General features: G+C 39.5%; 1 pseudogene; it reads right to left on the bottom strand.

The window, feature by feature from the left end:
* Positions 1-1,402: 1,402 nt before the first annotated feature.
* LOC123822757 lies at positions 1,403-2,422 on the bottom strand (annotated as a pseudogene).
* Between the last annotated feature and the right edge of the window lie 20,093 nt (positions 2,423-22,515).

Genomic DNA, 22,515 nt, shown 5'->3' with positions numbered 1-22,515 from the left:
TTGTCGGGAGAGCCTAGCCTAGGGACATGACTGTATGCCATAAATTGCCTTTTAAAACCATACTTCCAGGCCATTCTACGTGGTTGGTTAGGTCGCTTGAGTTTGTAAGGCTGCCAATGCAGGCCTCCCCTGAACTTGTCAGGTTTAGTATGTGGCTTTTTGTCTACATGTCCCTCTTTTGGTCCTAAGTCATTCCAAAGGATGCACTGATGACCAACCTTTTGGTGGATAACATGGTCCCATGGTGCTGCGAAGTCATACTCCTAAGAAGTGTCAATGTGAACATTTGTCTTGCTGAAGGATGGACCATTGGGGATGGGGAAGGACCGTAACCTTGGGTGAAAATCTAGGCCAAACTTTTTTTTCTCTAAGGTGAAAGGTAAATAGGAGGCAATTAGCTCCTATGGGCCTTTATTAAGAAAAACATCATTTCTAACCTACCATCTATCACAATCCGAGTTTTGTTTCCTACCTCACTTTTCTATATTTTGCATTTAGTATAACATTCACTTACAGTTTGAGGGCATTCCATACATCTTTTCAGTTTCCATAATCTGACCACAAGATTACTTTCTATGTTCTATGGCCCATTTACTTCCCATTGAAAGTACTATTGTACTATTGTCTATGGTCTATGTAATATTAGACCATAGTACTATGTACTATGTCTAATGTACTATTAGACATAGTACTATGTACTATTATGTACATAGTACTCTTGTACTCATGTACTATTATTTATTTGGTTTCTGAGAGTTGTGCAGTTGAAAGCTGTTACCTTAAGGTTTAATCAGGGCCAAAAGTTGTAAGAACACAATGCTTTAAATTACAATTACCATCTAAAAAATTCCAGAGGCCCCAAGGACAATAAGAGTTTTATAAGTAAGTTTTCTGTGTGCCAGCTGCAGTTACAGATGGCCATGTTTTTATAGTTATTTCCATTTCTATCAGCATAGTTAGTAGTTTTTGTTAAGTTAGCGGGTAACCACATTCAGGACAAACTATCTTAACTTCTAAACATCTTCCTTTTGCAATTTTTTAATTTAAAAATTATATAATTTTTTATTCCTGGTACCAATACCACAGTTTACAGGGCAATATACGTGATGTAATGAAAAAGACAAAGCTACAACAGATAAAAGACGTCAGGAATGTACATATATTTGACACTACATGGCATGAATATCTGCACTATTTGCAAACTGGCTGGGACAGTCCTGAACAAGAAGGGTTTCCTGTTCAAGCTGCAGTAACTTTTCTGACTATGGGTGACCGTTCCTTCTGTGGCAGAATTTTACAGTTCCTCTAATGCATTTGGGACCACTGTCTCAAAGTAACCTGCAGGTTTACTGACAACAACTCACTCTCCTGCTAAGAACTGTAGCCCTTTTCTGCTGAGTTTTTAGAATCTTCTGCCATATCCACCACTTCCACCACCAGATCCATAGCTACCACCATAGGAGCTGCCTGAGCGTCTTCCACCAAAACTGCCCCCCTTCATGGGTCCATAATTTTTCTGCTGTTGTCCACTGTAATTTCCAAAATCTTAGTTGCCAACAAAATCTGCCCACTTGGTTGTAACCATCATATCCACCATGACCATATCCACTACTACCTTGGTTTCCATATCCTGGTCCACCACCACCATAGCCTCCCCTACTACTATAGGACCAGTGCCATAGTTGCCATTATCACCTCCAAATCCGTTATATCCAGCATCATTTCTTCCATAACTACTTCTGCTGCCACCTCCATCATAGCCTCCTCTTCCACCAAAGTTTCCACCATGGCCAAAGTTTCCTCCACAACCCATGAAGTTGCCAGGTCCACCTCCACGGCCTCTTTGTGAACCATAGACTGCATTTATTGTTTAGAAAGGGCAGTTTTCACTTTACAATTATGCTCATTAGTAGTGTGGTATTTCTGAACGACAATTTTATCAACTACCATGATCATCAAAAGTTACAAAAGCAAATCCTCTTTTTCTCCCCACTCAGCCTATCTTCCACAACTTCTATGGTTTCAGCTTTGCCATACTTTTCAAAGTCATCTCTCAAATTATATTCTTCTGTATCTTCTTTAATACCACCAACAGAAATTTCCTTCACTGTTAGATGGGCACCAGGCTTGAATGAATCCTCTGTAGAAACAGCTCTCTTTGATTCCACCATTTGCCAGTCAACTTTGTGTGGTTGAGCACACATTGCTGCATCCCTCTCTTCAACACAGGAATAAGTCACAAAACCAAAGCCCAAAGCCCTGGGAATGTTTTGTTTGGGGGTCTCATCACCACATAATCTGTGAGCATCCCCCATTTCTCAAAATGTTCTCTTAAATTGTATCATCTGTAAGTTTCAAAGCTCAAACCACCAATAAGCAGTTTTCTCAACTGCTCTGGTTCCTTTGGGTCATAGCTCTCCATTTTGAGACCGGAGTTGCCTCTCCTAACTAGATTTCAATCCATTTCTTCTAAATTTCAAAACAAATCATAAAAACAGTATTAATGGTAATATAAAGGTTTTCTTATATACCTTCATCAATTAACAGTTGGGCTGTATACACAAAGTTTGGGAAAAGTTGATAAAGAACAAGTAAGTGTTAGATAGAGACAAGGAAAGTTCAGTATTTGTAGGTATACAGGCCTTGTCAAGTTTTGGGATAGCTGTCTCTGGGGTCTATGGCTTCTCATTCCCTGGAAGCCTTTGATCTCTGCTGTAGGTGGAGGCAAGTATCAGAGATAAGAGCAGATGGCTGTTTGTGGTTAGGCACCTGATAATATTCCTTCTAACAACCTTGGAGAGTGAGCCTTTGAATTAATGTCTTTTCCAATGGAAAAAATCAGGTTGTAAGTTGTGGGCTTTTAATCTTCATCTCTTGGGAGCACACTGAAATGTTACTAATTTATTGGTTTTTATAAGCTGGTTAGTGAGCCCTTGATAATAATGTAGAATGTCTCCTTTTAGTCAAGTTGATTCATATGTCCCTTCATCTAGATTCATAAGGTGTCTAGTGACTATGTTTACCATAGATCTCAGGTTGATGATCACTATAAAAAGAGGTTTTGGCCAAAGGAGATTAAAAGCTTCTGAAAATTTATCTTAAGTTTTAATTGTACCATTTGTGTATTCTTCAATCTAGAGAACTAGGGGTGGTAGGCACAGTGAAAATACTGGAGAATAGGCTAAATACTACAAATGGGTTGCATTCTTTGTCTAGTAAAATGAGTCTCATGGTCATTAACTCAGAGGGAATTCCCTAACTGGGAATTAATTAATTATACATATATTTTAAAATAATTTACCTGTCATTAAAGCTGTTGCTCTCCTGCAAGGGAATGCCTCAACCCACACAAAATAATAACTAGTACATTTTTTTGTATTCTTGAGATAGTGGTACTTGGATAAAATCCAATTACCATACCTCAAATGGATCTAAAAGAAGTGGGAAATATCCTTGGGACCCATGGAATGATTTCTCAGGGTTATATTTATTCACATAGAACACCTGCTATACACTTAATGAACAGTAGTATTGTTTACTCCATGAAAGCATCTTTTAGAACGCTAATGTTTTAGCCTCATGTACATGTTAAAGTACAACTAACTAAGTCCCTATAGTTAAAACTGGTTTCTGACTGGGTCCAAGCCATATCTGTTTGCCTGGGACAAAGTCTCCCCCTTTTGTTGCGATATCCTCTTTTCCTCTTCATCCATTCATTGGAACAATGAAAGAGTCTTTTATTGATCTAATTCAATAAAAGCAAGGAAGCAAGGAGCATTCTCAGGTCTGGAAAATTTGGCTGTTTAATGTTGCCTGTCTGGCTGCATCATCAACTAAATAATTTCCTTTTGCTTCCATGGTGGCAGCTTTAGAAAGCCCTGGAATTTTGATAATTGCCAATTTTTTCAATTTTTGGGTGACATCTCATAATATAGCAACGTACTACCTATTCTGTATGGGCAGCCCTGAGAAAATTGAGAAGCCTCACCCCTTCAACAACATTCTGAAGTTGTGAGCTACTCCAAAGGCATAGCTATTATCATTGTAAATGTTGGCAATTTGATCTTTGGCTAATTGACAAGTCTGAGTTAGAAAAATTAGGCTTGTTGGGCAGATCTTATTCAGGTAAATAAAAACTTCAGTTATGTCTACTATGGAAGTTACTGCATATTCAGCTTGGTAACGTTCCTGTTTATCTTTCAGAGATCCATCTGTAAACCAAACTAAGTTAGCATTGTCAAGGAGTTTCCCATAAACCATTCCTAGGAACCAGAAGGTGGTCAGTATGCAAAATGCAGTCATGGATGTCTTTATCGTGTAAAGAAAGTATTATAGTTGCTGGGTTAAGACTGTTATATCAAATTCAAGTTAAATTAGGTGCAGAAGGAAAGAGCCAGTAGACTGACAGAAGTGTTGAATGTGTTAAGAATTCAGTGGTGAGCCAAAGGAATAAGGGTCACAAAAAAAGGAGAGCCTGTAACTGCTTATACAACATGTCTATAGCAGAGATAACTGTCATGCAGGGAATGAGCTGACTATATAATAATCTGTAGGTTTATGGTGATCATTATTTGAGCTTAAACTTCTAAAAATATTTTATTTTGATGTATAAATGTTAGAAAGTTTATAACTAAGGTGTCCCAGAGTGGAAGCTTTAGATAATTCTTTAGAGATTTTATAGTTTGTTATTCTTCTCCTGAATTGGATCAGGTCAATTTGATTTTAATAAGACATACAGAGTCTGGGCCATAAATAAAAGTTTGGAATTCAATTGCAACAATATCCAGTTAAACCATAAATCCTCTAAGCTGTGTTCTTGTTTTTGGAAGAGGAAAGGATAGCATTCCTCTGAATTTGTCAGGGTTAATTAGTAGCCCATCTTCAGATATTAGGTAACCAAAGTAATTTTCACCTGGTTAGACAGAAGCAGAACTTGTCCTTTGATGCCCCGTGTCCCATCATCTCACTAACTGCACTTCTGAATGTCACCTGTGACCTCCATATTGTTAACCCAGGCGTCAGTTCTTTTATTTATGTATTTACCTATTTATTTATCTATTTTTAGAGAGATGGGAAGGAGGAAGAAAGAGAAGGAAAGAAACATCGATCAGTTGAGAAACACTGATGTGTGAGAGATACATCAATCGGTTGCCTCTCACCCGCCCCCAACTGGGGACCTGGCCCCTCAACTCGGGCATGTGCCCTGACCAGGAGTTGAACCAGGGACACTTTGGTTCACAGGCTGGCACTCAATCCACTGAACCATACCAGCCAGGGCAAGTGGTCAGTTCTTAGTTATCACCTCGCTTAGCCTATCAGCAGCATTTAACTGCAGATTACTTCATCCATTTTGAAATGCTTTTTAAACTTAATTTCTAGTATTCTACATTCCCCCAATTTTTCTTCTATTTCATATAGCTTCTCTTTTTTGTGGGTTTTTTTTTTTTTTTTGCTATTATTTTACCTTCAGACCTCTTGAGGTGCCAGAGCTCAATTCTTAAGCCTCTTCTGTCTGACTTAGTCCTTTAGGTTTTTCTTGCACTCTCATTGACTATCAGTGCCATTGATACACTGAAAACGCCATTGCATGTGTGGAATATGTCTCCAGTCTGGGGAATTAATGAATGACTATCTTGTGCTTTAACTGCATTATCTCAGTACAACTACCCTCTAAGCCAGGGGTCAAAAAAACTTGGTAAAAGGCCAGATAGTGATCATTTAGGCTTTAAGGTTTTGTTGCATGTTTTTCTTTGAGGGTTTTCTTTTTTGTTTTGTTTTGTTTTTGCAATCTTTAAAAATGTAAAAGCTATTCGTAGTTTATAGATCATACAAAAAGAGGATGTGGGCCACATTTGTCCTGTGAGTTGTCATGTGTTGAGCCTTGCTATAAACTATTACAGGGTATTTATATTATCCTCATTTTATAGATGGAGAAACAGGTACAAAGAGGCTAAATAACTAGTGCATGGTCACCAGCTATTATGTGATGAAACTAGGGTCCCAATAGGCATCTGGACTCCAGAAACTTCTTAATAACTGCATGATAGTGTCTAGAAAGTTAAACATGTGTCTGCAAAGAGATAAACTAACAAAAAGCTAGTGATTTATGCCCAGAACCTCCAAAAGTCTCAGAAGTTGGCGGCACTAGATACTGTGAAAATAGGGAATAGTGGATTGTTTAAAAGTCTATGTATGAAAAAAGCCATTCCTACACCCATAGGAATCTTGAGGCTTAGGCAAGGCTGAGACAGAGAGGCCTAAGAATCAGTTACTGCACATGATGGAGGCAGGAAGGAAAGGCTGTTCTGTAAACAGGAGAATAGAAAGAGACCCCTGATCCTTGGATTCCAAGATGCTTGAGGCTCTGCTTCTATATAGCCTGTCAGAAGACCTAAGGACCCCTCTCTGGGGAAACAGATCAGTTAAGACCAGGGACACAGGTGCCTGCAGTTGCTAATGCCACCATCTGCACAGTGAACTTACACTGAACTTCAACAGTCAGGAAAACACTCATCCCACAGAATTTCCCTTCAGGTGCTTTCTCACTTCAGTAAGAGTGGAATAGACATTTCAGGAATGCTTTCAACATGAAAGGTGGAGATCAAAACAAAAGGGAAGGCGGAAGCAAAAGCTACAATACAGGAAGCAAAAGAAAAAATACAAATGATGCTCAAAGAAAAATAGACATACTGGAAGCAATCAGTTTATGAAAAAGGAATATTAAACAAGAAAGATTGAAAAATAAAATATTCAGTAGAAAGACTGGATACCAGGCTGAAAAAATGTGCATAAAGTCAAGCAAAAAGATGAAAAGGAGGAAAGTATGAAAAGGAAATTTGAGGTTCAATCTAGGAGGTCCAACATCCAACAACAATAAGTTTTAGAAAGAGTGGAGAAAGTGCAGGGCAGAGAAATGGCAGAAATATAATATGGGAAACTTCCAGAACTGGAGAACAGGGCTACCTGGATTGGAAAAGCACAGGTGCCCAGAGTAACTTAATTTAAAAAGGCTCAGACCTATCCCTGGCTGGCGTAGCTCAGTGGATTGAGCACGGGCTGTGAACCAAAGTGTCACAGGTTCGATTCCCAGTCAGGGCACATGCCTGGGTTGCAGGCCATGACCCCCAGCAACCGCACATTGATGTTTCTCTCTCTTTCTCCCTCCCTTCCCTCTCTAAAAAATAAATAAATAGAATATTTTTTTTAAAAAAGGCTCAGACCAAGGCACCCTTGTGAAATTGTGAAATTTCAAAAATCAGGATATGAGGGAAAGCTTTCAAAGGGTTCCATGGAGGACAGAAAAAAAAAATCCAAAAACATCACCTAGGAAAGATGCAATCATCTGTCTTTTTAAAAGCAATGCTGGAAGTTAGAAAAGAAAACATAATGCCTTTAAAGTTTTGGGAGACATGGTCTCCAGTTTAGAATTCCAGGTGCATTCAAAGGATCGGGTAGAGTAAGGACATTTTTAGATATGCAAATTCTCAGAAAGATTTCCTCTTAGATGCTTCCATTGAGAAGCTACGCTCCACCAAAAAGAGATTATAAATGAGGAGAGAGGAAGACATGGCTCTAGGAAATAGACATCCCAACCAGATGAGAGGCGACATGGGGAGGCAAGGGATTAGGACAGCTGTGTCCTTTACTGTAGTGCACAGTTTGTCATTGTTTTGCCCCTCAGCTCTGCACACACTCCTCTTTGTCCTGCTTTGTGCTTTCGGACCTGGACCCTAGAAACTTTTCCTTCATCCTTGTCACAAGGTCAAACCTTGACAGTGGAGGGTACAGGAGGACACTGGAAGAGGATGGGGCTTCTCTTGGTTTTCAGGCTTTGATTTTCTTATTTTTCTGGCAAATCAGCCAGCAGATTCCAGCGGCCAGCTTCCTAGTAAGCGTCACTGGTGCCTCAGCTGTGGCTTTCTGGTCTAGCCTCAGTACGTCCTTGAAATTCTCTGACCCCTGGCATGCCACAGCCACACTCTCTTTGCCTTGGGAAGGGGGCTCTTCCAAGCGAGCCCTTCGTGGGCACCCTTCTCCCATCCCAGACATAGTAACTTCTCCCTCTAGCTGATATTTCTGTATTCCTTAGGGTTCTCTATCCCTTCTCTTTGTAGTCACTTTCTTAATTACTAGTTGGTAATTTTTTTCTGTTAAATTTTCTTGGTTCCCATTACTGGACCCAAAGACACACACAGTACCATAGCCATTACATCAAATGCAGAATGGGTTTGTATTGGGACAATGGTAGAAGAGAGAAATCTCTGTGTGGATATACAAAGGTGTGTGCAGTAGGAGAGGTAGCTCTTCTATGGTGGGACTCAGTGCATTACATTAAAAATGTAAACAATCCACCCTGGCTGGTGTAGCTCAGTGGATTGAGCGTGGGCTGCGAACCAGGCATCACACGTTTGATTCCCAGTCAGGGCACATGCCTAGGCTGCAGGCCATGGCCCCCAGCAACCGCACATTGATGTTTTTCTCTCTCTTTCTCTTTCTCTCACCCTTCCTTCTCTAAAATAAATAAGTAAATAAAATCTTTAAAAAATGCAAACAATCCAATAAAGTACACTACAAGAAAAGTATGTTTAGAAATATGGCTAGAATAACCAGAAGAAAGAGCTAAATGATATGACAAGGGAGCAACAGGACAGAATCCAGAGAGGCACAAGAGCCTGCTCATTTTTGTTACATGCCTATTAGTACTGCTTTAATTTAATTTAATTTTTTAAGAGTGTTGCTATTTTTTTGATTGTTGTTAAAGTACAATATTCTCCATTTTTTTCACTGTCACTTTTCCTGCCCAAACCACCCCCACCTCCCACCCTCGATCCTACCTGCCTTTGACTTGTCCACGGGTCCTTTATACATGTTCCTTGACAACACTTCCCCTTCTTTCCCCATTACCCCCATCCATCTGGTTACTGTCTGTTTGTTCTTTATTTCAGGTTATATTTTGCTTGCCTGTTTGTTTTCTTGATTAGGTTCCACTTATAGGTGAGATCATATGGTATTTGTCTTTCACCTCCTGGCTTATTTCACTTAGCATAATGCTCTCCAGTTCCATCCATGCTGTCGTGAAGGGTAGGAGCTCCTTCTTTCTCTCTGCTGCATAGAATTCCATTGTGTAAATGTACCATAGTTTTTTGATTTACTCATTTACTGATGGACACTTAGGTTGCTTCCAGCACTTGGCTATTGTAAATTGTGCTGCTATGAACATTGGGGTGCATAGGTTCTTTTGCATTGGTGTTTTAGGATTCTTAGGGTAAAATCCCAGCAGTGGAATTGCTGGGTCAAAAGGCAGTTCCATTTTTAATTTTTTGAGGAAATGCCATACTGTTTTCCACAGTGGCTGCACCAGTCTGCATTCCCACCAACAATGTACTAAGGTTACCTTTTCTCCACAACCTTGTCAGCATTATTGTTTATTGGTATGTTTATGATGGCCATTCTTATTGATGTGAAGTGGTATCTCATTGTGGATTTAATTTGCATCTCTCTGTTGGCTAGTGATGCTGAGCATCCTTTCATATGTCTTTGAGCCCTCTGTATGTCCTCTTTGGGGAAGTGTCTGTTCAGGTCCTTTGCCATTTTTTTATTTTATTTATGTATTTATTTTAAAGATTGTATGTATTTATTTTTAGACAGAGGAGAAGGGAGGGAAAGAAACATCAGTGTGTGGTTGCCTCTCATGCTCCCCCAACTGGGGACCTGGCCTGCAACCCAGGCATGTTCCCTGACTGGGGATTGAACCAGCAACCCTTTGGTTCACAGGCTGGCACTCAATCCACTGAGCCAACCAGCTAGGACCTTTGCCCATTTTTTAATTGGATTGTTTGTCTTCCTGGTGTGGAGTCATGTGAGTTCTTTATATATATTGGAGATCAAACCAATATATATGAAGACATATATATCTGATATATATATATATAATATATGTCTGGGTATTACTGGCAAATATATTTTCCCATATGGTTGGTTCCCTTTTCATCTTGCTGATGTTTTCTATAGCTGTGAAGCAGCTTTTTAATCTGATGAGGTACCGTTTGTTTATTGTTTCTTTTAAGTCTCTTGCTCTAGAGAACATATCGGTGAAAATATTGGCTGCGTGGAATATCTGAGATTTTCCTGCCTTTGTTCTCCTCTAGGATTTTTATGGTGTTGTGACTTACATTTAAGTCTTTTATCCGCCTTGAGTTTATTTTTGTGTATGGTGTAAGTTGGTTGTCAAATTTCATTTTTTTTGCATATAGCTGTCCAGATCTCCCAACACCATTGTTGAAGAGGCTATTTTCACTCCATTTTATGTTTCTGCCCCTTTTGTCGAATATTAATTGACCATAGAGGCATGGGTTTATTTCTGGGTTCTCTATTCTGTTCCATTGACATATGTCTCTGTTCTTATATGAGTACCAGACTTTTTTTGATTATAGTGGCCTTGTAGTATAGTTTGATACCAGGTATCATGACCCCTCCTACTTACTTCTTTCTCAAAATTGCTGTGGATATTTGGGGTCATTTATGGTTCCATATACATTTTTGAAATGTTTGTTCTCTATCTGTGAAATATGTCATTATATTTTAATAGGGATTACATTGAATGTATAAATTGCTTTGTGCATTATGGGTATTTCCATGATGTTAATTCTTCAGATCCATTAACACAGTATATGCTTCCATTTATTTATGTCTTTCTTAATTTCTTCCTTCAGTGTTGTGTAGTTTTCTGTGTACAGGTCTTTTACTTCCTTGGTAAGGTTTATTCCTAGGTACTTTAGTTTTCTTGTTATTATAGCAAATGGGATTTTTTCTTGATTTTTGTTTCTGATATTTCATTGTTAGTATACTAAATGTCTTCCATTTCTGAATGCTGACTTTGTATCCCTCTGCTTTACCAAATTCACTTACAGGTCGAGTAGTTTTTTTGTGGAGTCTATAGAGTTTCCTATGTACACTATCATGTCATCTGCACACAATGACAGTTTTACTTCCTCCTTTGAAATTTGGGTACCTTTTATTTCTTTTTGTTGTCTAATTGTTGTGGCTAGGACTTCCAATACTATGTTGAATAGAAGTGGTGAAAGTGAGCATCCTTGTCTTGTTCCAGGTCTTAGTGGGAAAACTTTTAGATTTTGTCCATTGAGTATGATGTTGGCTGTAGGTTTCTCATATATGGCTTTTATTATGTTTTTGTACAGTCCCCCTACTCCCACTTGCTGAGTGTTTTTCTCATAAATGAGTGCTGTACCTTATCAAATGCTTTTTCTGCATCTGTTGATATGAGCATGTGATATTTGTCTTTATGTGATGTATTAACCTTTATTGATTTGCAAATATTGTACCACCCTTGCATCTCTGTCTGGGATGAATCCCACTTGACCTTTTTAATGTATTTCATGTATGATCTTTTTAATGTATTGCTGGATGCAGTTTGCCAATATTTTATTGAGGATTTTTATGTCTTTGTTCATCAGCGATATTGGCCTGTAGTTGTCTTTCTTTGTTGTGTCTTTATCTGGTTTTGGGATTAGGATGATGCTGGCTTCATAAAAAGAGTTTGGGTGTCTTCCCTCTTCTTGGATTTTTTGGAATAGTCTGAGAAGGATAGGGGTTAGCTCTTCCTTAAATGTTTTGTAAAATTCTCCTGTGAAACCACCCATTTCAGGGCTTTTGTGTGCCAGGAGCTTTTGATTACTGCTTTGATTTTGTCAGCTGTTATTGGTCTGTTCAGGCTTTCTGCCTTTTCTTCATTCAGTTTTGGAGGATTACATTTTTATAGAAATTTTTCCATTTCACCATGGTTTAAAAATTTCTTGGCATATAGTCCTTCATAGTAATTTCTTACAATCCTTTGTATTTCTGTAGTATCAGTTGTAATCTCTCTTTCATTTCTGATTGTGTTTATTTCAGTCCTCTCTCTTTTTTTCTTGATGAGTCTCCTTAAAGGTTTGTTGATTTTGCTTATCTTTTTCAAAGAACTAGCTCCTAGATTTATTGACCCTTAGAATTTTGCTTTTCATCTTTATGTCATTTAATTCTGTTCTAATCTTGGTTCTTTCCTTTCTTCTCCTTCCTCTGGGCTGTCTTTGTTGTTGTTCCTCCAGTTCTTATAGGTGTAGGGTTAGGATGTTTATTTGAAATGTTTCTATCTTTTTTAGGTAGGCCTGTATTGCTATGAACTTCCCTCTCAGTACTGCTTTTGCTTAGTCATAAGTTTTGGACTGCCTTGAGTTTATTTTCATTTGTTTCCAGAAACTTTTTAAAGTAGGTCATTTTTAAAAAAGATTTTATTTATTCATTTTTAAAGAGGGAAGGGAGGGAGATAGAGGGAGAGAGAGAGAGAAACATCAATGTGCGGTTGCTGGGGATCATGGCCTGCAACCCAGGCATGTACCCTGACTGGGAATCGAACCTGCAACACTTTGGTTCGCAGGCCGCGCTCAATCCACGGAGCTACACCAGCCAGGGCTGTTTCCAGAAACTTTTTGATTTCTTCCTTGATCTCATTGTTTAATAACATGCTATTCTATCTCCGTGAATTTGAGGGTTTTTTTTGAGTTTTTTCCTTGAGGTTGGTTTCTGGTGGCAAGCTCTTATGGTCCCAGAAAATGCTTGATATGATTTCAATTTTCTGAATATGTTGAGGGTTGTTTTGTGTCCTGTCTTATGGTTTATCTTTGAAAATATTCCTTGTGCATTTGAGAAGAATGTGTATTTTGTTTCTTTGGGATGAAAGGTTCTATATATATATCAGTTAAGTCCATTTGATCTAAAGTGTTGTTCAGTTCCACAATGTCCTTGCTAGTATTTTGTTTGCAAAATCTATCCATTGTTGACAGTGGGGTGTTAAAATCTCCTACTATAATTGTTTTTCTGCCAATATCTTTCTTGAAGTCCTCCAAGATTTTTCTTAAATATTTGGGTGCTCCTACATTGGGTGCATATATATTTACAATATTTATGTCTTCTTGATGGATTCTTCTCTTTAGTATTATGAAGTGACCTCAGTCTCTTTATTATGTTTGTTTTGAAGTCTATTTTGTCTGATATAAGTATTGTTACCCCAGCCTTTCGTTTTCCTGTTAATTTGCTTGGAATATTTTTTTCCAGCCCTTCACTTTCAGTCTGTGCATATCTTTTGTTCTGAGGTGGGTCTCTTGTGGGCAGCATACGTGTGGGTCATATTTTCTAGTCCATTCAGGTATTCTGTGTCTTTTGATTGGAGCATTTAATTCATCTACATTTAAGTTATATTTTTAAAGATTTTTATTTATTTATTTTTAGAGAGGAAAGAGAGGGAGAAAGTGAGAGAGAGAAGAACATCAATGTGTGGTTGACGGGGGTCATGGCCTGCAACCCAGGCATATACCCTGACTGGGAATCAAACCTGCGACACTCTGGTTCGTAGCCCGAGCTCCATCCACTTAGCTATGCCAGCTGGGGCCATTTAAGGTTATTATTGTTAGGAACTTATTCATTGCCATTTTGCTCCCTTTATTCCTGTGTTCTTCTCTCCCTCACTCTTTTTCTCATCTTCTTAAATGAGTGCCTTTAGCATATTTTGCAGTGCTGGTCTGGTGGAGGTGTATTCTTTTAGCCTTATTTTGTCTGGGGAACTCCTTAGTTCATCTAATATTTTAATTGAGAGCCTTTCTGGGTAGAGTAGTCTTAATTGCAGGCCTTTACTTTTCATTACTTGTAATAATTCTTGCCATTCCCTTCTGGCTTGTAGTGTTTCTATTGAGAAGTCAGCTGTTAGCCTTATCTGAGCTCTCTTATGTTACTTTTGTTTCTCCTTTTCTGCCTTTAGGATTCTCTCCTTGTCTGTGAATTATGATATGTCCTGGAGTCCTTTGGGTTCCTCTTAATTGGTACCTTCTCTGCTTCCTGGACTTGTGTTACCTTTTTTTCCCTATAAAATTAGGGAAGTTTTCTATCATTACTTATTCCAATAGGTTTTCTATCCTTTGCTTCTCTTCTTCTTTTTCTGGTATCCCTAGTATTTGGGTATTATTATGTTTCATGGTGTCCTGCTTTGTACTTAATCCCTCTTTGTACTTTTTGAGTTTTTTTTTCCTTTTTCTGCTCTTTCTGGGATTTTTTTTTATCTTTTCTTCCAGCTTGCTGTTTTGATCCTATGCTTCATCCAACCCGTTTATGAAATTTTCTACTGTGTTCTTTAATTCAGAAATTCTATTCTTCATTTCCTCTTGGCTCTTGTTGATTGTTTCTATTTCCTTTCTCATGCTAGTATAGTTTGCAGTAAGTTCCTCATAGCTTCCCTGTATTTTTTGGTAATTCTCAGTGAACTCATTGAGCTTCCTTATAACCATTGTTTTGGACTCAGTGTCTGATACTTGTTTTGCCTCTATTTAATTTAGCACTCTTTCTGAGGATTCCTCCTTTCCTTTCAATCAGGAGTTGTTTCTTTGTCTTCCCATTATTAGTGAGACTCTTGTTTGTTTCTGCTTCTTAAAATGATCTGTTTTTACTTCCTGACTTTGTGGTGTGATCTTCTGTGGTAGGAGACCTATGAGATTCAGTGGTGCAGTCTCCTTGATCTCCTGAACTTACTGCTCTTGGGATGCCATTTATGTTCGCTTTCTGGATGTAATTGGGTTTTGATTGTTGTTGGGTCATTCTTTGCTGGGTCCTTCCCTCCAGCTGGTTGACTGAGGTTCACTCTACTCACCATGTCTCGTATGTTATTGTGCAGGTGCTGCCAGAACAAAACCACAAAGCCCAGGGAACAAACCCACATCTGCAAAAATAACTCCCCTGCCCCCCACAATCCCACTATCAACAGCAAATGGATGAGTATTAATAAGGGTGTAAAGAGATTAACACTATTATAAAAAAGGAGGGTGAATATGAGATGACCTACTGAAAGAAAAATGATTTTAAGAGGGTAGAGGGGGGAACACTAATAAGAGCTTGGGTTTGGAGCAATGCAAAGAGAGAAAGTAAAATTTACATCACGAATAAAAAGGAATGAAGAAGGTGGAATATGCACAAACTTGATGGACAAGAAATAAATGTTAAAAAGCTATGGAGGAAAGAAAATATTGCAAATCATGGAGAAGACATCAGTGGATTTTGTCTCAGTAGCCTCTTGTATTTACCACTGTTTTTTCTTTCTGAAGCTGCCTCTGGTGATGTCAGATATTGACCCCGTCTGACCTTTGGCAGTCAGCTCAAGACTTCCAGGGATGTACTGTCTGTGGCTTTCTCCTTCACTTGTTAATCTAGTCACTCTTCACTCAGCAGTCAGGCTTAAACACCGCAGAGCCAGGGAAAAGACCCTCCTGGGGTTTGGGTTATTGCTTCACCTCAGGCTGGTCCTGCTTGGAGGGGAGTGGTCTGCCTAAGCAACATGGCTGCTGCTATATGGGGGATGACTCAGCACTGGGACCCCAGCATCTACTCTCTCAGCTCTCTCCCCAGAGCCTTTATCCCCAGTATCTCCTCAGATATCTGTAGCCCACTCTGCCCCCATGTTTGCTGGAGCCCAGGGTAAGTGGCTGCAAATGAAAATTTCTGTGTTGGCCCTTTAAACAGCTCTTTGCATCTCCAGTCATCCATCTCTGGCAGAGAGCAACCTTGCCATTTTTCACTGCTGGTTGTTATCTGTGTACTTTGTCAGCTGTGGTGCTCTGGGCTGAGGATCCCACCTTAGGGTTTAGACCCCACACTTCTCAGGGGAATCCAACTGGCCACTTAATTATCCCTCCAGCGCTGTCCCCTCTGGGTACCTGGCCAGCTCTCTTGAGTCTCTACCATACTCCTTACCAGTCAGATTGTGCTGAAGATGTTTCTTCTGTCTCTCTGAAGTTATAAGGCTTCTCTCTTTCTATTGTTCAGTTGTTTGTTCAGCGTGATTTCTCCACAATTTAGTTGTAATTTCAGATTGGTCCTTGGAAGAGGCTAGTGTGATTTCCATTCACTTCTCTGCCATCTTGTCCCTTGAGTGTTGCTATTTTTATACTGCTTTATTTCTAGATTTAAATGTATGAGGTCTGTCTGGAAAAAGTCCAGCCATTGTTAATATAATGAGAACAGTTTGTGTGACATCGATGTAACCTGGCAGCCAAGGAAAGTGGACTGGAATGCACATATGTGAACAATGATGATTTCACTGTCTAGTCAGTGGGGACAGTAGATGCAACTGAGTGTACATGTGTACTGTGTGACTATCACATTCAAAATGACTGAGTGAGTAGAGCAATAAGTCTGCATCAGATTTTGTGTCAAGTTTGAATATTCCTCTGTGGAATGATTCAGAAAGCCACAGCTATGGGCAACTGGTGATTGGCAGCTTCATCACGACAACACACTTGCTCATGCATCCTGTCTTGTACAGGGTTTTGTGGTGAAACATCAAGTCACCCAGGTGACTCAGCCCCTCTATAGCCCAGATTTGGCACCCTGAGACTTCTGGCTTTTCCTAAAACTAAAATCACCTTTGAAAGAGAAGAGATTTCATACCTTTGATGAGATTCAGGAAAATGCATCAAGGCAGCTGGTGGTGATTAGAACTGTATGAAATTCCAGTGATGCCTACTTAAAGTGTCATTGTCCTATGTACAGTGTTTCTTGTATCTTGTATCTTCTTCAATAAATGTCTCTATTTTTCACAGTATGTGGCTGGATACTTTCTGGACAGACCTCATGCTACTTAAAAATTTTTAATTTATTCACAATGGCCAAGTGGTAGAAGCAATCCAAGTATCCATGGAACAAACTGTGGTCTATCCATACAATGCAATGTTTATTGTACCCTGGACCTGGCTTGGTATATGTAAGCTTGCTCCTTGGGTAAGAAAACAGTAGTTTTAACTTACAGTGGTAGTATTCAAGCAGCTCCATGTCCTCATATTTTAAATGCCTTGTGTGCATTTGCAACTCTTTTTTCCCCAACATGTAAAAGAAGGAAAGAGCCTTTGAGACAGGTTGCTGCATTTGAGTGACCCTGCCAGCTAGTGACATGGGGAAGTGTCAACAAAGAAGGAAATGGGCTTATTTTATAACTGAAATATCACTTCTGGGGTGGTTCCTAGAAGACCTTAAAACCTTGGTGAGTTGCTCAGAGACTTTTCTATGAAAAAAATTAAGCCTTCTACAATACAAGGTAACTGTTTAAATTCTCATTTTTCTTTTTTTTCTCTCTGAGTATGGTGATGTGGACCAGAAGCTTCTTCATAGGGATGCTTGAATTACACATCTGAGAAAGCCATGTGGTCAAGTTTCCTGCCACAACACAAAGCCCTGCAGCCCCACACTGGTGCTGCACAATGAAGGGCTGATGGACACACGTGCTAGTGAACTGTGAAATATCAGGACATGGGCAGACAAGATGCCAAAGAGTTTTTGTATCATGGGAAATAGAAAGGGATTAATCACTTTTCGGAGTTAGGATTTTTAAATAACAGCTTTCTGAACAATGCTCATTCTCCTTTGTGAAATAGCCTGCTTTAGATTTTTTAATTTGGGGGGTCAGATTATTTTGTAAAAGTGGTCCAAAAATATTAAATTGTAACCATAAGGGGGAATATTTTTCATCCTCACCCAAGGATATGCTTATTGATTTTAGAGAAAGGGGAAGGGAGGGAGAGAGCAAAGGAGAGAAACATCCATGCAAGAGAGATACATTGATTGGTTGCCTCTCCTACTTGCCTGACCTAGGCATGTGCCCTGACATTTGGGAATCAAACCCCCGACCTTTTGGTGTATGGGATGATGCCCAGTCAACAAAGCCACACTGGCCAGGGCCAGGGGGAAATGTTTTAAAACAACAATGTATCTCAAATTTCATCCTCATAGTACATCAGAATTTCCCCCATGGGGTCCTATCTATATACCCATATTCATATTATTTATATGTAAATACAATAATGTTTTTTTCTATTTTTTCATTGACATATCACATTGATGTTTTTATATAGTTTCTTAAAAGAATTTTGATTATATAAAATATTTCTGTGGTTTACCATAACATCCTTAAAAATGTTTTTAAGCATAAGGTCACTGTTGTCATTCTTGTTAAGATTCACTTTATATTTATTAAGACCCACTAATGAAACACATGTCTAGGCTAGTCTGTGAAACTGATTAAAACATACAAAAAAGGCAAACCACCCACAGAGACTTTGGTGGATCTTTTCTTCAGGACTGGTAAAAACAACACCCCTCTGTCACCCATGCTTATTTAATTGATCAGTATTAATTGGATACCTGCAGTGGTCAAGGCATTGTGTGAGAAACATCATTATAGAACAGTCAGTTACTATCCCGAACCCTGTGTGTCATGTGGGATGGGAAGGACACAAACTAGGTACGATTGGGTCTATAGGATAAAGGAAATGTATTGGGTCACAATGAGTTGGGGAGATATCAAGGAGGATGTGGATTTTAAATTGGAGTTGGGGAATGAATAGAAAAGACTGAAGACATTCTATTATCAGAGGTTGCCGAAAGCAAAATCACTGAAGAAGGCACCTGTTAGGCATGTTCAAGCAATGGGTAGTCCACATTCTCTGTAGTGCAGAGTTCACGTGGGGAAATGGCTCTGGAATAGCCAATAGTGTACAGGTGGATTATGGAGGGCCCCGAAGCTTTGTTTAAATGGGAAGCCACAATGGTTTTTAAATATATAAGTGTCTTCAAAAGATAGCTTCAAAATATTAATCTGAGTGGTTTAAAATTATGTATTGATTTTAGAGTGAGGAGAAGGAAGAGAGAAAAACATTGAATTATTGTTCCACTTATTTATGTATTCATTGGTTGATTCTTATGTGAGCCTTATCCAGGCATTGAACCCACAACCTTGTGATAGTGGGATGATGCTCTAACCAACTGAGCTAACTGGCCAGGGCTTAATCTGAGTGCTTTTGTTCAAGATCTGGTGAAGGGGGCCTGGTCTGCAGGCAGAGAACACAGTTAATGGCCAGGGAATGGGTGGCAGAAATAAGAAGTGAGGGTGGCCAGGCAGAGGTGGGTACAATTTGTAATTGAAGGGAGACATGAATGGTTATTCTGAGTATTTGAGTTTGGGATGATGAGAAGTGCCACACACTGAAAGAGGACAGGCAGGGAGAGTACCCAGTTTTAGGCAGATCCTCAGTCCACCTTTGGATGTTGAGTTTGGGATCCAGGTGTAATACTGAAGCTAAAGGGCAAGGTGGGGAGAGACTGGAGTTGATGACAAAGAAATACAGATCTAGAAATGGATGAGATCTGAGAAGGAGAACTTTAAAGGGAAAAAGAACAAAGAACAGAAGTCTGGGGAATGACCACATTTCAAGAGAAGGGACGAATAGGGCAAAACCAGGAGCCAGATGGTCAGTAAATACATTCCTGTTGGGGTGGGGTGGGGGGACTGAAAAAAAAAAAAAAGGAAAGGAACAGGTTCAGGGTGCTAGATGCATGTAAGCAAATGCAAGTGTTGAGTAAAATACTTTTTACTTTTGAGAAAATAACATTGCCCTCTTTAGAGAATTTTGCTGATGAAAGGGAGGAGAAGAGGTAAGAGGTCATTTTCCCTTTCAAGGCTAGACTGTAAGTAGGCACTTCAGTTGTCAGAGGACAATTCATTCTGATTCCTACCCCCTGGAAGAGTCAATGGAGCACTGGTTCCTCTCCTGAGGAGCTGAGGTTTCCATTGGCTGCCTCTTCTGACAATACAGTGTAGGAGCAGATTCAATACATCTGCAGAACTGGAAGAGTTACCTTTACTTGAGGAAATTTAAAAGGAATAAGTTAAAAAGAAAACAAAACTCAGTGTTAACACCTAAGCCAAAGAGAAAGGGAGAGAACCCTGCATTTGGCCTTATCAGACTGGTAGGTCTTCCTGGCCAGTGCCCTGAATCTGCTTGCCACTGCAGGTGAGCAGAGCTCCTTCCCTCCACCCTCTGTCCAACATCAGCCAGTGCTGGACAACCTAATCCAGTATGCCACATGCCCCGAAGACCTAGGTCTAATGACTGAATTAAAGAATTTCAGGGCTGGAGGGACCTTAAAGGTCACTATTTGATTACAAACAGGGATTGTTAGAATGACTGCCTGTAGGCCAAGTCCTGCCATAGTATAAAGCTTTTACTGCTCAGAAAGCTCAAGGAATGCTGGGTTCTATGGCTAGACACCTAGCTAGCTGTGCTGACTGCAAACAAGACTTTCTCTTTCAACCTGGGCAAAGTGTGATGCTTTTAAAGAGCACCAGGAATATTTTTTGGAAGTCCAGGTTTTCCATCCAGTGGCTTTGGCTGGATTCCAGATAGTGTCTATTTGGCGGCAGAGCTGGACTGGACACATGGCATAATATCAATTCTCAGACCTGACTTTTGTTTCTGCTCAATCCCTGACCCTTTGCACTGGCACAATGAAAGTGCCTCAGTAAGCAGGGCAGGCAGGGCACACAGGAGACCAATGTGCAGACCAGATTAGAGGCTGCGATCAGAGGCAGGCGAGTGTGCGCTCTGTGCCCTTTCGTCACATGGCTGAGCTCAGAGCCCCGTTTATTAGAAAACACACTGCCTGGCTCTTGGAGTCATGGAATCGATGACAGTGCACTTTAACATGTTTTGTTCAGCAAGTGAAGCACAGTCATTTTGAAAAACAGGGAGGCCAAGTTGGGAAATAGATGAAAACAGATTTTATTTACTTTAGTTCTTAAGTGGGTTGTGGGACATGATGCTCTTCTGCTAGTTTGTGAGCATCAGAGTCTTTTGTTTTGGGATAGGTGCAAAAATGAAAGTCATCAAACATTTGGGGAATAAGTCCACCAAACTATCCTGAATTTACCCAAGTAAAGTGAGGTGAGAAGTCCTCCCACATGGCGAGACGTGAGACCCAGAGTGGCAAACAGGAGACTAAATTGATATAGTCTTTTTGGGAAGCGGTTTGGCAATGTGCATCAAAAAGCCTGGAGTTTATCCTTTAACCTAGCAATTCTACTTCCAGAAATTTGTTCTAAAGCAGTAGGGGATGTGGAAAAGATTTATGTACAACAAACATTATTTAAAATAGCCCCAAATTGCAAATAAATGCCCAGCAATTGGATTCTGCTTAAAGCAATTGTTGTACATCTGTATGGTAGACCAATATGGACCCTTTAAAATCACAATTTTAAAGAAAATTGTATTAACATGCAGAAATGTTCATAATATATTAAGTAAAAAGTATCAGAATAAATATGCAGTCTGATCCTAGTTTTGTGTAAGTATACTCTTAGAAAATGCCTCAAAGAAAATAGCTCAAAATGTTAGTAAGGAGTATCTGTGGTGGTGAGATTTTAAATGTCTTCTGTGTTTTTTTTTTCATGCTTTGGTGTTTGCACTGTCAGTATAATGTATCTTGGTGTATATGTTTTTTGACTTGAAATTTATTGGGCTTTTGTATCTATGGATAGAATTTTTCATTAATCTGGCAGATCCTTGGCTGTACTATTTTCAAATATTGTCTCTGTTTCCTTCCTTTTAGTATATTGATTAAAAGTTCATGGGACCTTCTTTCTGTGTTCTTCAATTCTCAGAACCTCTTTTTCATTTCTTTGACTCGCCATGCAACAAAGTAGATAATTTCCTCAACTATATCTATATTATGTTTATCATCAGTTCTTTCACTAGATGTGTGTTAAAGCTATCCATTGAGTTTTAAATTCAATTATTTTAAATTTCTAGAACTTTCTTTTGGTCATTATAATTTCTTGTTACATTTTTTCCAGGGGAAAAGAAATTTCTTTATTTAAAACTGTTTTTTTTCCTGTAAAACTACAAGTTTACAAAGGAAAACTCCTAGCCCGTGCCTTCTGCCCTCCCTCCCCCCTCCCCGCCCCCATCACAATCCCAACCTGCCCCAACTCCTGTCCAGATCTTTGACAGGAGGTGTTCCCCATGATGACAGTCTTCTGAAATCCTGACAATGTTTGAGGGGTTCAGGACCAAGGATGGGGCAGCAGTGCTTTTACTTCTCTTCCTTCCTGGCTTTCTGCAACCTCCCTCCTCTCCCCACCTTCTTGATTTTGGACTGAGTGAAAAAAATACCTCATTTCTGGGAAAATTGAGGGAAATACATACACAAGCACTCCAACCCATACTTAACATATTTTGCAACAAGCCCCTCCACATTCTTACCCCTCCAAAGTGCAAATAGTAGTAAAAAAAAAAGACTTAAGGACACGTCACAGGGGAAGGTGACATTTCCTTAAAATTACTATGCCCAAGGGTTGTGGGAAGAGGGAAAATAGGCCAGCCATGCAAGCGCCTGATGGCCTCTCCACACCAAATGCTGTGTGAAGCTGTCTGAACAAGTGAACACCTGAGCTTTACAAAACAAAGGAGAATACTTAAGTGATTTAAATGGGAGCAGGCTTGATGCCTTGGTAAATTTACTTCTTGAGGGACAGGACTGGAGCTGGGTGAGTCTCTTCACCAATTCTGTATGTTTCCCTTTGTCTTATCATGATCCCTTTGGCTGTCACCTCTAATATGTGAAAGTGAGATATTAAAAAAGAAAAAATCA

This window comes from Phyllostomus hastatus, unplaced genomic scaffold (assembly GCF_019186645.2).
Source record: "Phyllostomus hastatus isolate PE091 unplaced genomic scaffold, TTU_PhHast_1.1 phas_contig_41, whole genome shotgun sequence".
Lineage (NCBI taxonomy): Eukaryota > Metazoa > Chordata > Mammalia > Chiroptera > Phyllostomidae > Phyllostomus > Phyllostomus hastatus.
This window is presented reverse-complemented; position numbering and strand designations above follow the sequence as displayed.